Here is a 17,698-nt window from a genome sequence, read left to right as displayed (position 1 = left end):
ACGCATGTCCGTTCCCCTCAGAAAACTCCCTCAGAAAAAAAAAAAAAAGAAAACTCCCTCAGGATTCAGGGCAGGCTGAGGCAGTGGGAGCAGGGTGGGGGCCTGTTGAGCGCTGGAGTGTGGATGGGGCTGTGGGAAGGGTTGTCTGTGGAGTGTGAAGGACTTGGCTCGGCTGTCCCCCCAGCTCTGGGAAGCCTGACAGGGGAGTGAAAAATGAGCCTGGAAGAGTTGGAACCAGAAAGGCAAGGAAAAGCAAATCAAACCTGGATCCCAACTTTAAAGGCGTGAGGCTGAGGGAGCCAGGCACCTGGACATACTTTCCACAGCCTGTCACGCTGGCCTCACCTCCTTGGTGAGCACTGAGGGGAAGTTGAGGCCATGGAGGCTGGTTCCCTGGGCTGCGGCCCCCACAGCCAGGCTTCTTAGAGACAGACACTACCCCAGTAAACGCCATACTCTGTGGGGCCAGAGGACAGGGACACTTGCCACAGTTTAGTCCAGAGAGGAGAGGGGAGACCTTGATTTCTGGAAGTGGGGCACATAATGACCTAGAACTGGTGGGTTCCTCACACACATGTGAGGAACTCTGGTGCCTGATTAATGACTTACCTGGGGCACAGCTCTTGTAAAAGCCAAGTCAGTCACCAACCCATCCCAACCCTTTCATTTTTAACAGCCAGAGCATGACTTTTTGGAGTTTGGGGTAAGACCTGGATACCTAGGTGCCTGAGTCATTGGTGGAGACCTTGTGTAGTGTAATAGTAGTAGTGAAGTTGCTCAGTCGTGTCCAACTCTTTGTGACCCCATGGACTATAGCCCACCAGGCTCCTCCATCCATGGGATTCTCCAAGCAAGAGTACTGGAGTGGGTTGCCATGTTTCTCAAAGTAGGGTCCATCAGAACCCAGCAGAATGCTTGGAAATTCCCATCCCAGCCCCACTGAGGTGAGACCATGGAATCCTCATCTGAGTACACTAGCCCTATACACAGGTTCTTCTCCAAGCCACTGACATGAGATTATTGGTCTCAAGAGATGGAACCAAAGGTTACAGCTGCAGGTTTGAGCTGTACAAGGGTGGCAGAGCTCCTGGGTGTGGCTGAGGCCATGAGACAGCAGGGGACTGGACTTGCATCTGCGTGTCATTTACTTCTGGGAATGATGCGTCTGACAATCTTGGGTCAAGGGAAGGTGTTCACTTTATTGCTCGAGCACAGGGCTGACTCATAGAGGTCAGTGGTTCTCAAGGATATACTCTTTCTTTATGAACTGTGTGTATATAGTGCTTTATACATATAAAGAGTATGATTTCTCTCCAAACCAATTTTCACCCCTTTAGGGGTGATATTGCCACCATATAAATTAAACTTTATAATGCTTCTAATCCTCTACTAGGGTGGAGGTGAGAGATCAGAAAAGAGCAAAGAGAAAGTATGGGGAGGGAATAATGGAACCTGGGTAAGATAAACACCAGAAATTCGTGGTGTACAGTCTTGTAGAGTTGATCAGGATGGGCTTCACATGTGACTATAAGCATCCTATCCAACCAGTCCAAGCTAAAGGAAATCATTCCTGAATATTCATTGGAAGGACTGATGCTGAAGCTGAAACTCCAGTACTTTGGCCACCCAATGCGAAGAACTGTCTCATTTGAAAAGACCCTGATGCTGGGAAAGCTTGAAGGCAGGAGGAGAAGGGGACGACAGAGGATGAGATGGTTGGATGGCATCACCAACTCAATGGACATGAGTTTGAGTAAGCTCGGGGAGTTGGTGATGGACAGGGAGGCCTGGTGTGCTACAGTGCATGGGGTCACGAAGAGTTGGACACGAATGAGCGATTGAACTGAACTGAACTGATAAGCTTCCTAAAGTCATGATGGTATGAGACTCATTTGTCCTTCAAAAATAAACTCATTCACTCAGGAGGTGTATTCACAGGACATAACTGGTAGGAGTTCTCTTATGCTATGTACTTGGGAATATGTGTACATTTCCTGTGCATAAATAAGGAGAACTTTCTAAATTTTAAAGCCAGTAAGAGATGCTATAAAATATAGCTGTGAAAAGAGATGTGAAAAGCAAAGGACAAAAGGAAAGATACACCCATTTGAATGCAGAGTTCCCAAGAATAGCAAGGAGAGATAAAGCCTTCCTCAGTGATTGGTGCAAAGAAATAGAGGAAAACAATAGAATGGGAAAGACTAGAGATCTCTTCAAGAAAATTAAAGATATCAAAAGAACTTTTCATGCCAAAGATGGGCACAATAAAGGACAGAAATGGTATGGACCTAACAGAAGCAGAAGATATTAAGAAGCGGTGGCAAGAATACACAGAAGAACTGTACAAAAAAGATCTTCACAACCCAGATAATCAAAATGGTGTGATCACTCTCCTAGAGCCAGACATCCTGGAATGTGAACTCAAGTGGGCCTTAGGAAGCATCACTACGAACAAAGCTAGTGGAGGTGATGGAATTCCAGTTGGGCTATTTCAAATCCTAAAAGATGATGCTGTGAAAGTGCTGCACTCAATATGCCAGCAAATTTGGAAAACTCAGCAGTGGCCACAGGACTGGAAAAGGTCAGTTTTCATTCCAATCCCAAAGAAAGGCAGTGCCAAAGAATGCTCAAACTACCGCACAATTGCACTCATCTCACATGCTAGTAAAGTAATGCTCAAAATTCTCCAAGCCAGGCTTCAACAATACATGAACCATGAACTACCAGATGTTCAAGCTGGATTTAGAAAAGGCAGAGGAACCAGAGATCAAATTGCCAACATCCACTGGATCATTGAAAAAGTAAGAGAGTTCCAGAAAAACATCTATTTCTGCCTTATTGACCATGCCAACGACTTTGACTGTGTGGATCACAACAAGCTGTGGAAAATTCTGAAAGAGATGGGAATACCAGACCACCTGACCTGCCTCTTGAGAAACCTATATGCAGGTCAGGAAGCAACAGTTAGAACTGGACATGGAACAGCAGACTGGTTCCAAATAGGCAAAGGAGTACGTCAAGGCTGTATATTGTCACCCTGCTTATTTAACTTCTATGCAGAGTACATCATGAGAAATGCTGGGTTTGATGAAACACAAGCTGGAATCAAGATTACTGGGAGAAATATCAATAACCTCAGATATGCAGATGACACTACCCTTATGGCAGGAAGTGAAGAAGAACTAAAGAGCCTCTTGATGAAAGTGAAAGAGGAGAGTGAAAAAGTTGGCTTAAAGCTTAACATTCAGAAAACTAAGATCATGGCATCCAGTCCCATCACTTCATGGCAAACAGATGAGGAAACAGTGGAAACAGTGTCAGACTTTATTTTTTTGGGCTCCAAAATCACTGCAGATGGTGATTGCAGCCATGAAATTAAAAGACGCTTACTCCTTGGAAGTAAAGTTATGACCAACCTAGACAGCACATTAAAAAGCAGAGACATTACTTTGCCAACCAGGGTCCGTCTAGTCAAGGCTATGGTTTTTCCAGTAGTCGTGTATGGATGTGAGAGTTGGAGTATAAAGAAAGCTGAGCACTGAAGAATTAGTGCTTTGAACTGTGGTGTTGGAGAAGACTCTTGAGAGTCCCTTGGACTGTGATGAGATCCAACCAGTCCTTCCTTAAGGAGATCAGTCCTGAGTGTTCATTGGAAGGACTGATGTTGAAGCTGAAACTCCAATACTTTGGCTACCTTGTGCGAAGAGCTGACTCATTTGAAAAGACCCTGATGTTGGGAAAGATTGTAGGCAGGAGGCGAAGGGGATGACAGAGGATGAGATGGTTGGATGGACATGAGTTTGGGTAGACTCCGGGAGTTGGTGATGGACAGGGAAGCCTGGCGTGCTGCAGTCCATGGGGTCACAAAGAGTCAGACACATCTGAGTGACTGAACTGAACTGAACTAGGAGATGCTATTGGGCCAAATTGTGAAGGATCCTGGCTCTGTTGTTGTTCTCTGGTCTACAATCCCTTCCTCCCCAGAACTCACGTCACCCAGCTATCTGTTCTCCTTGCTCCTAAACCAGTTCAATGCCCCCCTGCCCCTGCCAGTTGCTCCTCACCCCATCTCCCTGTGGTCCTGAGCTCTCTGTGCTATATATGGTGATGCTTCTTGAACCTCCCAGTGCCCACTAGTCAGGCATGATCTCTCCAAAGTTTCAGGGCTTAGAGGGATATGGGTCAGGAGATGGGACACCAGCTATGGCAGAGGGCGGGTAAGTGCCTCTGGGAGGCCTAGTTCATCTTGCCTTCATCAAGAAGCAATGGTCAGCCCAGTGCTTGTAAACGTGGCCTTGCCAGGGCTTAAATGGTCATAAAATATAGGGTAGGGAACCTTCGGGCCATAGGGCAATGGGAGGAGTAGAAAGGGCACAGACTTTGCAGCCAGGAAGTCGATTCTCTAAGCTCCATAGGGAGCTGGAAATAATAATTCCTGCTTCAAAGCATTATTGTTGGGAGGGTTGATATCAGTACATAGTAGCTCCCTAATAAAATGGTGTACATTACACTGGTAATATGATCAGGATTACTCATTTGTCCAAAGCGCCACTCTAAAAATCATTTATACGCTCCTAAAACCATCTATACATCATTTATACTGTTTTGCATCCTGCCTTTTTCCCCCCAACATATCATTTTTCAAATCACTCTGTCAATATAATTTTAATGGTCAATATTCCATTACATTTGATATGTTACAATTTACTGAATCCATTGGTGATTATCTAGGTGGTTTCCAGTATTTCCTTTTATAAATTAAATTCTGGTGAACATCTTTATACGTGAAGGTTTCAATTCAATAACTAATATTTTATTTTTGGAGTTGATTAGTTTGCAGTAGAGGGATTATGAGGACAAGGGCTTTGGGCATTTTTAAGCTCAAGTGCTTTCCAAAAGACTGTTTGGCTTGACATAGCTCCTTCGTCTGGGAGATGCAAACTCAGTTTGTCAATTTGTCTCCACCAGCTTCTTGCTGCCTCAGCTCACAGCCTGATTCCTTTCTGTATCTGCCAAATTGCTGTCTGAGCCAGGATCCTTCTCAGGGCCCCAGTCTGCATCTGCCTCTGCATTAACCTCCTGGTGCTGGCTTCCTTTTCCTGGTGTCAGACACAAAGGGATGGATTAGATCTCATAGTTTCAGGCTGGAAGATTCCACCGACCACACAGGGTCAGGCCTTGAACTTCTCCTTGCTTTTCTTTTTCTCTTCTCCACACATCGCTTTTCTTCTGGACTACATATTTACTCATTTTAATCTTTCACTTTGAATCATACCCTTATTCAGAGTATATTTGTCTTCATTGGATCCCAGAGGGGAAGACTTAGAGGTGGATACTGTCTGTTCTAGAAGAAAGGGGGCTTCCCAAGATAGGGGCTGGGTCATCTGTGCTGACTCTAACATAGGTGTACACCAGAAACTGGGGTAGCTCCTCGGCGCAGAAAGCACTGAAGACTCATTTCTTGTTCACCAAGCACTGGTGCAGCCTGATTAGGGTGGTGAAATGTGTGTGTGTGCACTTGCTTTCTAAGGTTTCCTATGTTGGATCTGTCTTCTCCATCTCCTCTCTGAGAGAGAGTTCTCCCTGAGACCAGACTAGTTCATAATCATGCATGTATCTCTTACAAATGTCTGGCACAGTACCAGGGAAGGGTGCCTTATAGGCCTTTGTCAAGTGAGTGAATGAACAAACCCTCCTCAGTAAATGAGACCTAATGCCCTTTGGTCAGAGTATAAAATACTACAAAATATGTAATAAAAGCTATTGGCAAGAAGCACTCAGAAGACCTCATGGAGAAAATGGGATCCATCCTAGATCATTCTCAGTTCAGTTCAGTTCAGTCACTCAGTCGTGTCCAACTCTTTGTGACCCCATGGACTGCAGCACACCAGTAGTCATGTATGGATGTGAGAGCTGGACTATAAAGAAAGCTGAGCACTGAAGAATTGATGCTTTTGAACTGTGGTGTTGGGAGAAGACTCTTGAGAGTCCCTTGGACTGCAAGGAGATCCAATCAGTCCACCCTAAAGGAGATCAGTCCTGAATGTTCATTGGAAGGACTGATGTTGAAACTGAAACTCCAATACTTTGGCCACCTGGTGAGCTAAGTCATTTGAAAAGACCCTGATTCTGGGAAACATTGAGGGCAGGAGGAGAAGGGGACAACAGAGGATGAGATGGTTGGATGGCATCACTGACTCGATGGACATGAGTTTGGGTAGACTCCGGGAGTGTATTCTAAGAGTCACTAATTTATTCTGTTACAAAATAAGTCTGTGATGCTTAACTTAACTGTGCTCTCAAGAATACCCTGGGAGTAGAGGGGTACTGGTGAAATATCTTGCCAAAAGACTAGATGGTCTTGTAATAGCTTTGTGATATCTGACATTTTCTTGCCTATAATCCTGTTTGACCTCCTTGAAAGGCTGTAGTGGAAAAATCATGAATCTGGGGACCTTGTGCAAATGACTTATCTTCTTTGAACTTCATTTTTATTATCTGTAAAATTAGCATAGCAGTGCTGACCTTCGGAGAAGGCAATGGCACCCCACTCCAGTACTCTTGCCTGGACAATCCCATGGATGGAGGAGCCTGGTAGGCTGCAGTGCATGGGGTCGCTAAGAGTCAGACACGACTGATCGACTTCACTTTCACTTTTCACTTTCATGCATTGGAGAAGGAAATGGCAACCCACTCCAGTGTTCTTGCCTGGAGAATCCCAGGGATGGGGGAGCCTGGTGGGCTGCTGTCTATGGGGTCACACAGAGTCAGACACGATTGAAGTGACTTAGCAGCAGCAGCAGCAGCAGTGCTGACCTTCCAGGGCCACTGGGAGGATTAAATGAAATGATATGTGTAGTGTGGTGTATACATTGTGAGGCGGAATGTCCAACCCTTCCATCCCTGTGTAGCAGGAACAGGCATGGCCTTGGGAAGCCTGTACTATGGTCTCTGCTGACCCTGCAAAAGTGCTTTCACCCCAGCATGACCTACTGGTAGGTTGCTTAGGAGAGGAGCTGAGAAGTGACAGGAAAAAGGTTTTGTGTGCAGTTCATGAGTTAAGAGAATATTACTTAATTGCGGGTTTGATGGAAAACATTATGTGAGGTTGGTTCAGACCTTTCCAGAGGTCTGCCAGCAACCTCAGAAGTGGAGCCTTATTGAAAACAGCTGGAGAGGAGGCTGGCGCCCAGCCTCCCCTCGCTTTTCCATGCCCAGAGCTGTCTCGCTCCATGGACAGAGCTCAGCCCCAGGATTCTGCCAAGGCCCTGGCAGCTTCAGCTGGGGACAGCAGTGGCTCTACCCAGATCCAGACTCCAGCTCAAAGGTTGAAACCAGTTAAGCCTGAGAGAGGAGTTGGCCAGGACTACCAGTTGCTATCTCACTCAGGGCTTGAAGTTAACCACTGATGTGCATCTTTGCAGGATGAGTTAACCAACGTGAGATTCTCTGGGCAGGGGTGTTGGGGTGTGTGCTGCCTGCTGGGCGAGTGATGGATGGACTACATAGTCCTTTGAAGTCCTTTCAGAGGTCCTGCTGGACACCAGCTAGGGAGTGAGGGACACTGTTCAAAGCTCCTATTCGGAAGCCTCTGCCCCTCTGCTGCGCAGGACCTTCTGTGAAGAATGTTGCCAGCTTTGCTACAGCCGAAGCCCATTTGGTCTTTTTTCTAGCTGGTCACCAGCCATGCCGATTTCAGCTGGATTTTCTTACAGACAAAAATGGCATGCCATCCCCTCAGTCTTCCTTTCTGAGTGGATTTCTAGTCATAACCATTCCCTTTTTTTAATTTATTTGCCAAAAGATGGCTTCCTAGAAAATCTGCATAATTCAAATTTCAGTAAGTTAGGTTTTAAAATATTTTTCATGTTATTCAAGAAAGTAAAAGACATTCACTTTGAAATTGGAAATATAGAAAAAATTGGAAAAAAAATAAAAAATATAAAAAATTAAAAAAATATTTTAAAAAATTGGAAATATAGAAAAGTATAGGAAAAAAAAAACAATCCCCCCACTGGAGATAGAAGCTGTTTACATTCTTGTATATTTCCTTTTAATTTTTCCTCTTTTATAACAGGAAGAATGTATATGGTTATTAAACACCATATTATACATATTAAATAATTGTAGTTTTATAAGTTGCCTTTTTATGTAGATTAATATTTAATTGATGTTTCCTCATGTGCCTCAAGATGATCGTTTTTAATAACTGTATAGTATTTCCTCCTATTGTACCATAATTATTTAATTTTAATTAATTTTTTAATGTTTTAGAAAAATTCTTGAACTAGATTTATTTTGCTCTCAGCCCATGATTGTTCAATTAAATTTTTCTTGTAAAAATAACTTACAGCAAGAGAATCGTTGATACACATTCAAAAATGACGCATGTGTGTGTGCTCAGTCGTGTTCAACTCTCTGTGGCAACACGGACTGTTGCCCACCAGGCTCTTCTGCCCACAGAATTTTCCAGGCAAAAATAATGGAGTGGGGTGCCATTTCCTCCTCTAGGGGGCTCTTCCCTACCCAGGGATCAAACCCGCATCTTTTGCATCTCCTACATTGGCAGGCGGATTCTTACCACAAGCACCACCTGGGAAGTCCCATTCAAAAATAGAATATCCGTATTCTTCAGTGTTCCGTGAAGGGAAAGTCTGGTCTAAAGAACAGATATGACAAAAAGTATGTTTTCAATTTTGGCTTCTCTGTTTTAATAAGCAAAGAAAATTTTTTGTTGTTTTCATCTTGGTTTTAGCATCCTATCCCTTTTCTTCCTCTAAATTGATCTGGCATCCAAAACTGATTTTTTACATTAAAAAAAAATGAACATTTCAAAGCTTTGCAGTTTCCTTCCTATAGACAGACTTCTCTGGTGGCTCAGATGGTGAAGAATTTACCTGCAATGCAGGAGACCCAGGTTCGATCCCTGGGTTGGGAAGATCCCCTGGAGAAGGGAATGGCTACCCACTCCTGTATTCTTGCCTGGAGAATCCCATGGACAGAGGAGCCTGGCGGGCTACAGTCCATGGGGTCGCAAAGAGTTGAACACGACTGAACGACCACACTACATCCATCCTCATGGACATCTTTGATAATTCCATAGGCAGATATTAGACTTATTGAATCTTTTAAAATCTTTGATAGCTATTTCCAGATTGTTAAGATCATCATTACTATGAAACTTAATAGGTAAGAAAAATGAAGTTCAAATTGTTACTCTCACATCAGCAATGTTTAGGAATTTAATTTTTAACTTTTAATTTTTCTATCCTCTCATAAGCACTGGTTATCACTTTAATTAGCAAACTTTAATAATGAATAGTATCACATTTGATTTCATATTTGCTTGATCACTTTTAAACTTCTTTTTATGTTTGGCTGTCTCATGAGCTTTGGCTGTCTCATGAGCTTCATACCCTTTACTTTTTTCTTTATGTACTCATTTTATTTAGTAATATAAATTATATATATATATATATATATATATATATATAAAGAGCTTCCACCTTTGTTTTCTACATATAACTCTAATATTTTTTGTTTACCTTTTAATTTTGGTCATAATTGTACTTTTGTACAAAAATTTTAAATATAAGTGCCTAAATGTCTTTATGGTTTCTGCTGTTGGTATCATACTTGAAATCTCTAAGCTTATAATATGCATGTCTTCTGGCCTTTGTTACCTTTAAAATTTTAATTGAAATGAATGTTTCTCTGTGTAGTATGAAGTAGGGACCTTAAATGTGATTTTTAAAAAATTATACATATTTACTTAATTCATTCTTTTATCATGCATTTTAAGGCACTTTTATCATATACTGAAGTCACATGTATGGAGATTACTTTTGGATTTTCTGGACTGTTTTATTAATCAATATGTATATTTTTGTATCAGAACCAAAATGGTTTTAATTATGACAGTGTTTTAACATTCCATATTTAATAATATAATTCCACTGATTATTTTTAATCTAATGACAAAGTATTTTTCTTTATTTATTCAAGAGTTGTCATATGTTGCTTGGAAAATTTGAAAGTTTGCACATCTTAAGTTTATTCCTAGATGAAGTGTGAGTGTGTGAACGTTTTCTAACTAGTAACAGCTACTAAATATGACAACAATCTTGCTTTTTGAGTAGTTTATAACCAGCTAAAGCCAATATCAGAAATATACTCATGTCTTTAATTTTTTATTATTGAACAAAAATATTAAATATTAATGAACCAAGCATTCAACTCACAAAATAAAATAATAGAACAAACCAAAGAAAATGATTTATTTATATAAAAGAAATGAGTTCATTATAAAGTAGAAAAATTATATTAATGAATATATTTAAGGGCTAGTCTTGGAAATAGGAAATAGCAAATCCAACCAGATCAATCAAAGAAGACCAGAAAATATAAATAAAATTTAGAAATGAGATTCTAACCACAGATCTAGAGTTGACCAAAATTCAACTCTGACAATATTTTTGGAAATTTTTTTTTTTTTTTTAAACTAATTCTTTTTAAAGAATTAGTTAATTTATTTATTTTTGGTTGTGCTGGGTCCTCATTGCTGTGCAGGCTGTCTCTAGTTGCAGTGAGCAGTGGTGGGGCACATACGTCGTTGCAGGGGGCTCGGTCATTATGGCTCTCAAGCTCAAGAGCTCAGGCTTGGTAGTTGTGGTACATGGGCCTAGTAGCTTCATAGCATGTGAAATCCACCAGGCCCAGGGATCGAACCCATGTCCCCTACATTGGCAGGTGGATTCCTATCCACAGGACTGCCATGGAGGTCCCCATTTGGAAATTTTGAAAGAAATATATATATTTTGAAGAAGATAGAAATTACCAAAATTGACTAAAAGAGAAATTGAAAGCATGAAATATTTAGTGGAAGAAATTAGAAGGGTGAGGAGATATCTCCTGAAAACATGCTGAATCCAGATAGTTTTGTGGGTGAGTTCATTAAATCCTCCAAGGAACAGATCATTCCAAGCTCTATATTCATAGCACAAAGGTATGCTATACAAAAAAAAACAGAATCTTTCTTTCCAAGTTCTCTCAACTTTATGCATTCAGCTCTGTTAAGTTCTTAGAAGACTAAGGTTTGGGGTGGAAGGCATCTTAGAGGGTATGAGGTTTCCCTTGACAAGATCCCAGCCCGATGGTCCTCCCAGCGTCCTTGGGAAGACCTCTGGGGATGGGGATCTATCATGTTACACTTGGCCCCTTTCATTTTTCAGGCATTGTTACCCTTCCTTGTATCAGCCTAAATCTGCCTAGATTTTGGACTTTTACACCCCTTTTCTGGAGCTATGCAGCACATAGATTCTTTTATATGAGAGCTCCTCATATATTTGAAGACAGTTATGTCCTCCTTGTGGTGCGTTTCATTCCAGACTAAGTATACCTGTTTCCATCAACTAGCCTTTATGTTCCTTCAGCAAACATCTGCTGAGCACCAGCAAGCTGCCTGCGGGGCAGTAGGCATGGTCATCACGCCACTAGATCATGAGCCCCTTTATCGGTGTCCAGCTAACCTGCAGTGCCTGTATCTGAGAGCATGCTGTCAGTAGCAGTCAGGCAGCATGGCATTGCCCTCTCCTCATTCACACACCATGCTCTGTTAATACAGCTCAAGGTTAAATAAAGTTTAAGGGACTCTTGCCCAGCTGCTTTTACACGGGAGCTGCCCCCGCCACTCTTGATTTTGTCTAGTTGAGGATTTAGAACCTTCGCAGTACTTGTTCTCTGCTAACTTTCTGCTTATTTGGACTTCTGTTCTCTCAGGATGTTGATTCTGTTAGCCTACACGTTATGCCCCTGGTATTGTTGCCGCCTTTAGTTCTCACGAGCAGCTTTGCAGTCTTCTTTCAAGGAATTGATTAAAATGTTGGTGTAAAGGAGAAATATGAAGTCCTGGGACTTACCAGAGAGACCAGGTCATTAATTTAAACATACTGTTTGATCACCTACTATGTGCCAAGAAGATAGAGTTGCTGATGAGCCAGATCTCTGTAGTTCTTTCCACACGCAGCTATGAGACAGGTGAAAGTAACTGCATACAGAAGAAATATGAACTGTGATGAGGCCCACTGAAGGAAGAACATGGGGTGCCCTGAGAGCATAATAGCATGACCTAGTTTGGGACAGTTGTAGAAGGCAATGGCACCCCACTCCAGTACTCTTGTCTGGAAAATCCCATGGATGGAGGAGCCTGGTAGGCTTCAGTCCATGGGATCACTGAGAGTCGGACACGACTGAGCAACTTCACTTTCACTTTTCACTTTCATGCATTGGAGAAAGAAATGGCAACCCACTCCAGTGTTTTTGCCTGGAGAATCCCAGGGACGGGGGAGCCTGGTGGGCTGCCATCTATGGGGTCGCACAGAGTCGGACACGACTGAAGCGACTTAGCAGCAGCAGCAGCCGCAGGACATAAAGATGGGAGAGGAGAGACATCAATCTACCCTCTACTCTGTAGTGGATTTAGTAGTCCTGCTGGACATGGAGGGAACTTCATAACAGGCATGGTGTCTAGGCTCCCCCTCTCAGATAGCTGACAGTCTGTCAGAGAGTTCTGCCGAATGTGCCTGGAATAAACAGAAACATAACCTGTGTTAATGGCATAGGTGCTCTCCTCTCAGATTGTTCTGAGCCATTCTGATTCAGAATATTCTCATTTTTTCCAGTTAAGTCATCCAAATATCCTTGGAGTTCCAGGATTTTGAAGTTGAGACTTTATAACACCAGCTCCTCCTTGCACCTGGAGGCTGCCCATGAATCTCCTGTCAGATAATGTGTCCTGATTTTATATGGAAAGTATGGTCACTGTGCTTGCTGTAGGGCAGAAAGAAATATGAAAGGTGATGTCATGGTGATTAGTTTGCCCCAGATTTTCTAGAACAGGCCTGATTTTAAACAGATAAATGTCTGCTGGTTTTTAAAATGTGGTCACTTTACAGAATACTGTAAGGGTTGAAAGCTGGGAGGTAAGAGAGATGAGAAGGGCCTGGATACTTGAGGAGACTCTAGAGGGAGAATGAGTGGTCTTAGAGGAGGTGGGGGGGAGGGTATCTCAGAATTGCTCCTTGCTTGGTCCCACTAGCTGCACAACTCTACGGTTCTTGTTTACCTAATGGTGTATGTGAGCATTTAAAAAATATTTTTATTTATTTGGCTGCCCTGATTCTTACTTGTGACATGCAGGGAATTTAGTTGCAGGGGTCTAGTTCCCTGACCAGGGGTGGAACCTGGGCCCCCTGCACTGGGAGTGCAGAGTCGTCGTCACTGGACCACCGGGGAAGTAGTCAGTGAGCGTTTTAAAAAGGAAAAAATCAGGATAAATCTGATGCATGACACATCCTACAGACAGACAGAAATGGAACTTTGCTGCTGGGAGATGAATGAGAATCGGTTGTATTGGCATTTAACATGGCTGGAGGATATTTTCTTCATCTTTTTTAAAATTTTTCTTTCTTGGGCTCACTTCACACCTCGTGGCTTGCAGGATCTTAGTTCCTTTATCGGGGATTGAACCTGCCTCCTCAGCAGTGAATATGTGGAGTCCTAACCACTGGACAACCAGCGAATTCCCTTTTTTTTCAACTTTTAGAATAAATGCCACCTCTTTAGAGGTGGAGCGCTGTCCCCAGCCTGCAGTCTACAGGTGTGTTTAGAAGTGGGTGTTCTGAGGCCAAGGTGTGGGGTGGGGTTGGGAGCATCAGTGGTCTGAGCCCTGAGTGGTGTCAGGGGTCTTTGCCTTAGAGAAGGCCTGGGAAGGTCACACGGGTCTGGTGTTCCAACTGCACAGTTGTAACTGAGGACTCTGACTCTGCCATGGCCTGCAATCGTGGCTTGCATGTCTACTCTGGGGGCAAACCTTGCCAGGGGCAGCAAAATCAGCTCCAGAGAAGCTGAGGGCCAAGGCAGTGCTGGGTTTTTCCGCTTCTCCCTGTCCAGCAAAAGGAAGGGAAAAACACCAGCCTTAGAAATGGAACCCTGACCTAATTAAACTTAAAAGCTTCTGCACAACAAAGGAAACTATAAGCAAGGTGAAAAGACAGCCTTCAGAATGGGAGAAAATAATAGCAAATGAAGCAACTGACAAACAACTAATCTCAAAAATATACAAGCAACTCCTGCAGCTCAATTCCAGAAAAATAAATGACCCAATCAAAAAATGGGCCAAAGAACTAAATAGACATTTCTCCAAAGAAGACATACAGATGGCTAACAAACACATGAAAAGATGCTCAGCATCACTCATTATCAGAGAAATGCAAATCAAAACCTCTATGAGGTACCATTTCACGCCAGTCAGAATGGCTGCGATCCAAAAGTCTACAAGCAATAAATGCTGGAGAGGGTGTGGAGAAAAGGGAACCCTCTTACACTGTTGGTGGGAATGCAAACTAGTACAGCCACTATGGAGAACAGTGTGGAGATTCCTTAAAAAACTGGAAATAGAACTGCCTTATGACCCAGCAATCCCACTGCTGGGCATACACACTGAGGAAACCAGAATTGAAAGAGACACGTGTACCCCAATGTTCATCGCAGCACTGTTTATAATAGCCAGGACATGGAAGCAATCTAGATGTCCATCAGCAGATGAATGGATAAGAAAGCTGTGGTACATATACACAATGGAGTATTACTCAGCCATTAAAAAGATACATTTGAATCAGTTCTAATGAGGTGGATGAAACTGGAGCCTATTATACAGAGTGAAGTGAGCCAGAAAGAAAAACACCAATACAGTATACTAAAGCATATATATGGAATTTAGAAAGATGGTAACAATAACCCTGTATACGAGACAGCAAAAGAGACACAGATGTATAGAACAGTCTTATGGACTCTGTGGGAGAGGGAGAGGGTGGGGAGATTTGGGAGAATGGCATTGAAACATGTATATTATCATATATGAAACGAGTTGCCAATCCAGGTTCGATGCATGATACTGGATGCTTGGGGCTGGTGCACTGGGATGACCCAGAGGGATGGTACAGGGAGGGAGGAGGGAGGAGGGTTCAGGATGGGGAATGCGTGTATACCTGTGGCGGATTCATGCTGATATATGGCAAAACCAATACAATATTGTAAAGTTAAAAAAAAATAATAAAGTTTTTTCTGACATTAAAAAAAAAAAAAGAAAAGAAATGGAACCCTGGCCCCAGCCCTGGACCCAGCTGAGAGTCTCTGGACAGAAAGTGGCTTGGGAATAAACACTGCTCTCATGCTTGTGTCCTGCCACTGGGAGCAGTGGGCTCTGGGCCCCAGGCATGCCCCTTCCTTCTGGGTTGCAGACTGGCTTGCCTTCCCTTGGGTTTTGGGGCAGGAATACCCTGTCCTGCTCAGGTGGGCTCCAGTGTTGGTGAAACACCATGGGAAGGTGTAGGTGAGAGGCAGAAAGAGTTTCCAGAATTTCCAGAGGCCAGGAGTTCCCTGAGAAGGTGTGTTTAGAAATAGGTGTGCTGAGGCCAAGGTGTGGGGTGGGGGTGAGAGCCCTGAGTGGTACTAGCAACAGTTAAGCTTCTCCAGGCTAAAGTGGGCTCTTAGGGGCACAATAAGTTTACAGACCCTTCTAGTATCCAACCTGAAGCTGACCCTTTTTGTAACGCAAAGTATGAGCCAGGCCATCTTTTTCAGCAGCCTGCTTTCCTGAAGGCACCCCTCAGGCACCATTCGTCTGTGTAAATTGCTTCTCCCTGCCACTTCCTGACACTCCCCAAGGGACTGGCAAACCCATTCTTACCTTTTCCCCATCCCTCAAGCCTGGAGGTGTCTATAGCCAACTTGTCTAATTCCTTAAATACCTTACTTATTAGGGTGACCCCTGTGTCTGTCAGCACATCCACTCCTGTTTAGCAGCTGTGTGAGCTGCACCTGGAATGCTCTGAGCTGGGTGGTCTGAGCAGCTACCTACAGTGAGGCCGCGGCCAAGCCCTGCCTACAGGCTCCTTGACTCCGTGCTACAACAGTGGCACCTATTGAGTTTCCTACAATTCTCTGTGATTAGAAAGGAAAGCAGATGCCCAGACTTTTTGTAGACTGTTTACCCTCCTCCTTTCACTGAGGATATTCTAGGACATGGGGAGAAGGGCTCTTTGGGCTACAAAACTTACAACACAGGAAGCCCTCAAGCTTCTCTTGGAGCAGTCTGGGAAATGGACTGATTTTGAATCTCTCTCAACCAGCCAGGGGTTGGTCTGCTGATGTCAGGCACACAACTTTTGGGGGCTGGGGAGGTATCCTAGCATCTAGCCAGTGATGCTGTGTATGGGGCTCGCCTCCTCTGGGGATGAACATGCTTGGTGCCAGCTCAGCTGGGGCCCAGCCTCCATGGATCCCTGAGGATCACATTGTTGAAAGGGACCTTGGCAGGAGAGGGGAAGGAAAGTTTGAGTTTTGTTTTTACTAAATAACTGGGCAACTTTTCCCTCCATTTTTCCAGATGCTTCTTCAGAAAAGAAATTTCAATGGCTTGGACTGGGAAGTCTAAATCTGCTTTAAATGTGTGTTTCGAAATAGGACTCAAACCTCTTTGGCATTCCCTGCCCCCAGCATGCCACCAACAGACACCCAGACAAGCACGGCACGCACAGGCTTGCTCACAATGGGACCTTCTAGGAGGGTCCTGGGATTTGCTTCTGCTCTCTTTCCTGTGTCCCCTGGGGCCCTGCCTTAGAATTCCTGAACAATATCTTGTGCAAGAGCTTCCCTGCATGCAACTCATTTGGCAAGAGTCATGAATCAGGCAGAAGTGGCCGAGGAGCATGCCCCGGGTGACACTAGGGTGTTTGTGGAGGGAAGTGGGAGGAGGGTAAGGAGCCCCAAGGCTCCTGCCAGGCTGTCCTCCCACTGCCCTGGCCTGCCATCCATCTCTGTTCACCCCTCCTTGAGCCCATCCCAGGTGGGGACCCTGAGGGACTGCCACGAAGTCAGCAGAGTTACCAGGAACCATCTGCTGTCCAGTCAGACTTGAGTGGCTGGTTCTTACACACCCAGCTCTATCAACCACCCACCCCCGCTCCCTGGGGGCTGATGCTGTACTGGAAGGTGGTCCCTGGAATCCTGCTCAACTCACCGCAGCAGCACCATATGGGGCTCCCGACATCCTCCCTGTACTCCTTCAATCCTCAGTCCACACCCCTTCTGCAGCCCTGACTATGTGTGCCCTGTCATCTTGCAGGCAGGGAGCCACTCCAAGACGGAGTGCCTGTTGTCTCCATCTTTTTCCTGGCATGGAGAAGAGGCCTGTGTGGCAGGGGTACAGTGAGCAAGGATGGAGCAGAGAGAAAGAGGCAGGGGCCAGGCCACCCAGGGCCTTGGGAGCCGTGGTAATTGGGCTTTATTCTTAGTGCAATGAGAAATTGTTGGAAATTTTTAAAATAGAGGAGTGACTTTGGTCTGATTTATGTGTTTTCAAACTTTTATTTCTTGTTTTAATACCTAACATAGAGCTATTGTACTAAAGGCAATGTAGTATTTGGCAGAGGGATAAACACACGGCTCATCGAAACAAAACAGAGTTCAAAAGTAGATCCACATATATTTGGCTCATTGATTTTTATTTATTGCTGTAAAATATACATGGCATAAAATTGACTGTTTTATCCATGTTTAAGTATACATACAGTTCAGTGGTATTAAGTATATTCATATTGTTGTGTAATTAAACTCCACCACCCATTTCCCAAACTTT

At 43.8% G+C, this 17,698-nt stretch overlaps 1 protein-coding gene across 5 annotated transcripts in view; it reads left to right on the top strand.

Annotated features, from left to right (window-relative positions):
* The window catches only part of MYLK (myosin light chain kinase), a 279,518-nt gene that overhangs the window by 101,735 nt on the left and 160,085 nt on the right, over positions 1–17,698 (top strand). The gene's annotated exons all lie outside the window — the stretch shown is intronic.

The sequence above is a fragment of the Bos taurus genome, chromosome 1, assembly GCF_002263795.3.
Source record: "Bos taurus isolate L1 Dominette 01449 registration number 42190680 breed Hereford chromosome 1, ARS-UCD2.0, whole genome shotgun sequence".
Classification (NCBI taxonomy): Eukaryota; Metazoa; Chordata; class Mammalia; order Artiodactyla; family Bovidae; genus Bos; species Bos taurus.
The sequence above is the reverse complement of the archived record's forward strand: the minus strand, read 5'-3'. Positions and strand labels throughout refer to the sequence as shown.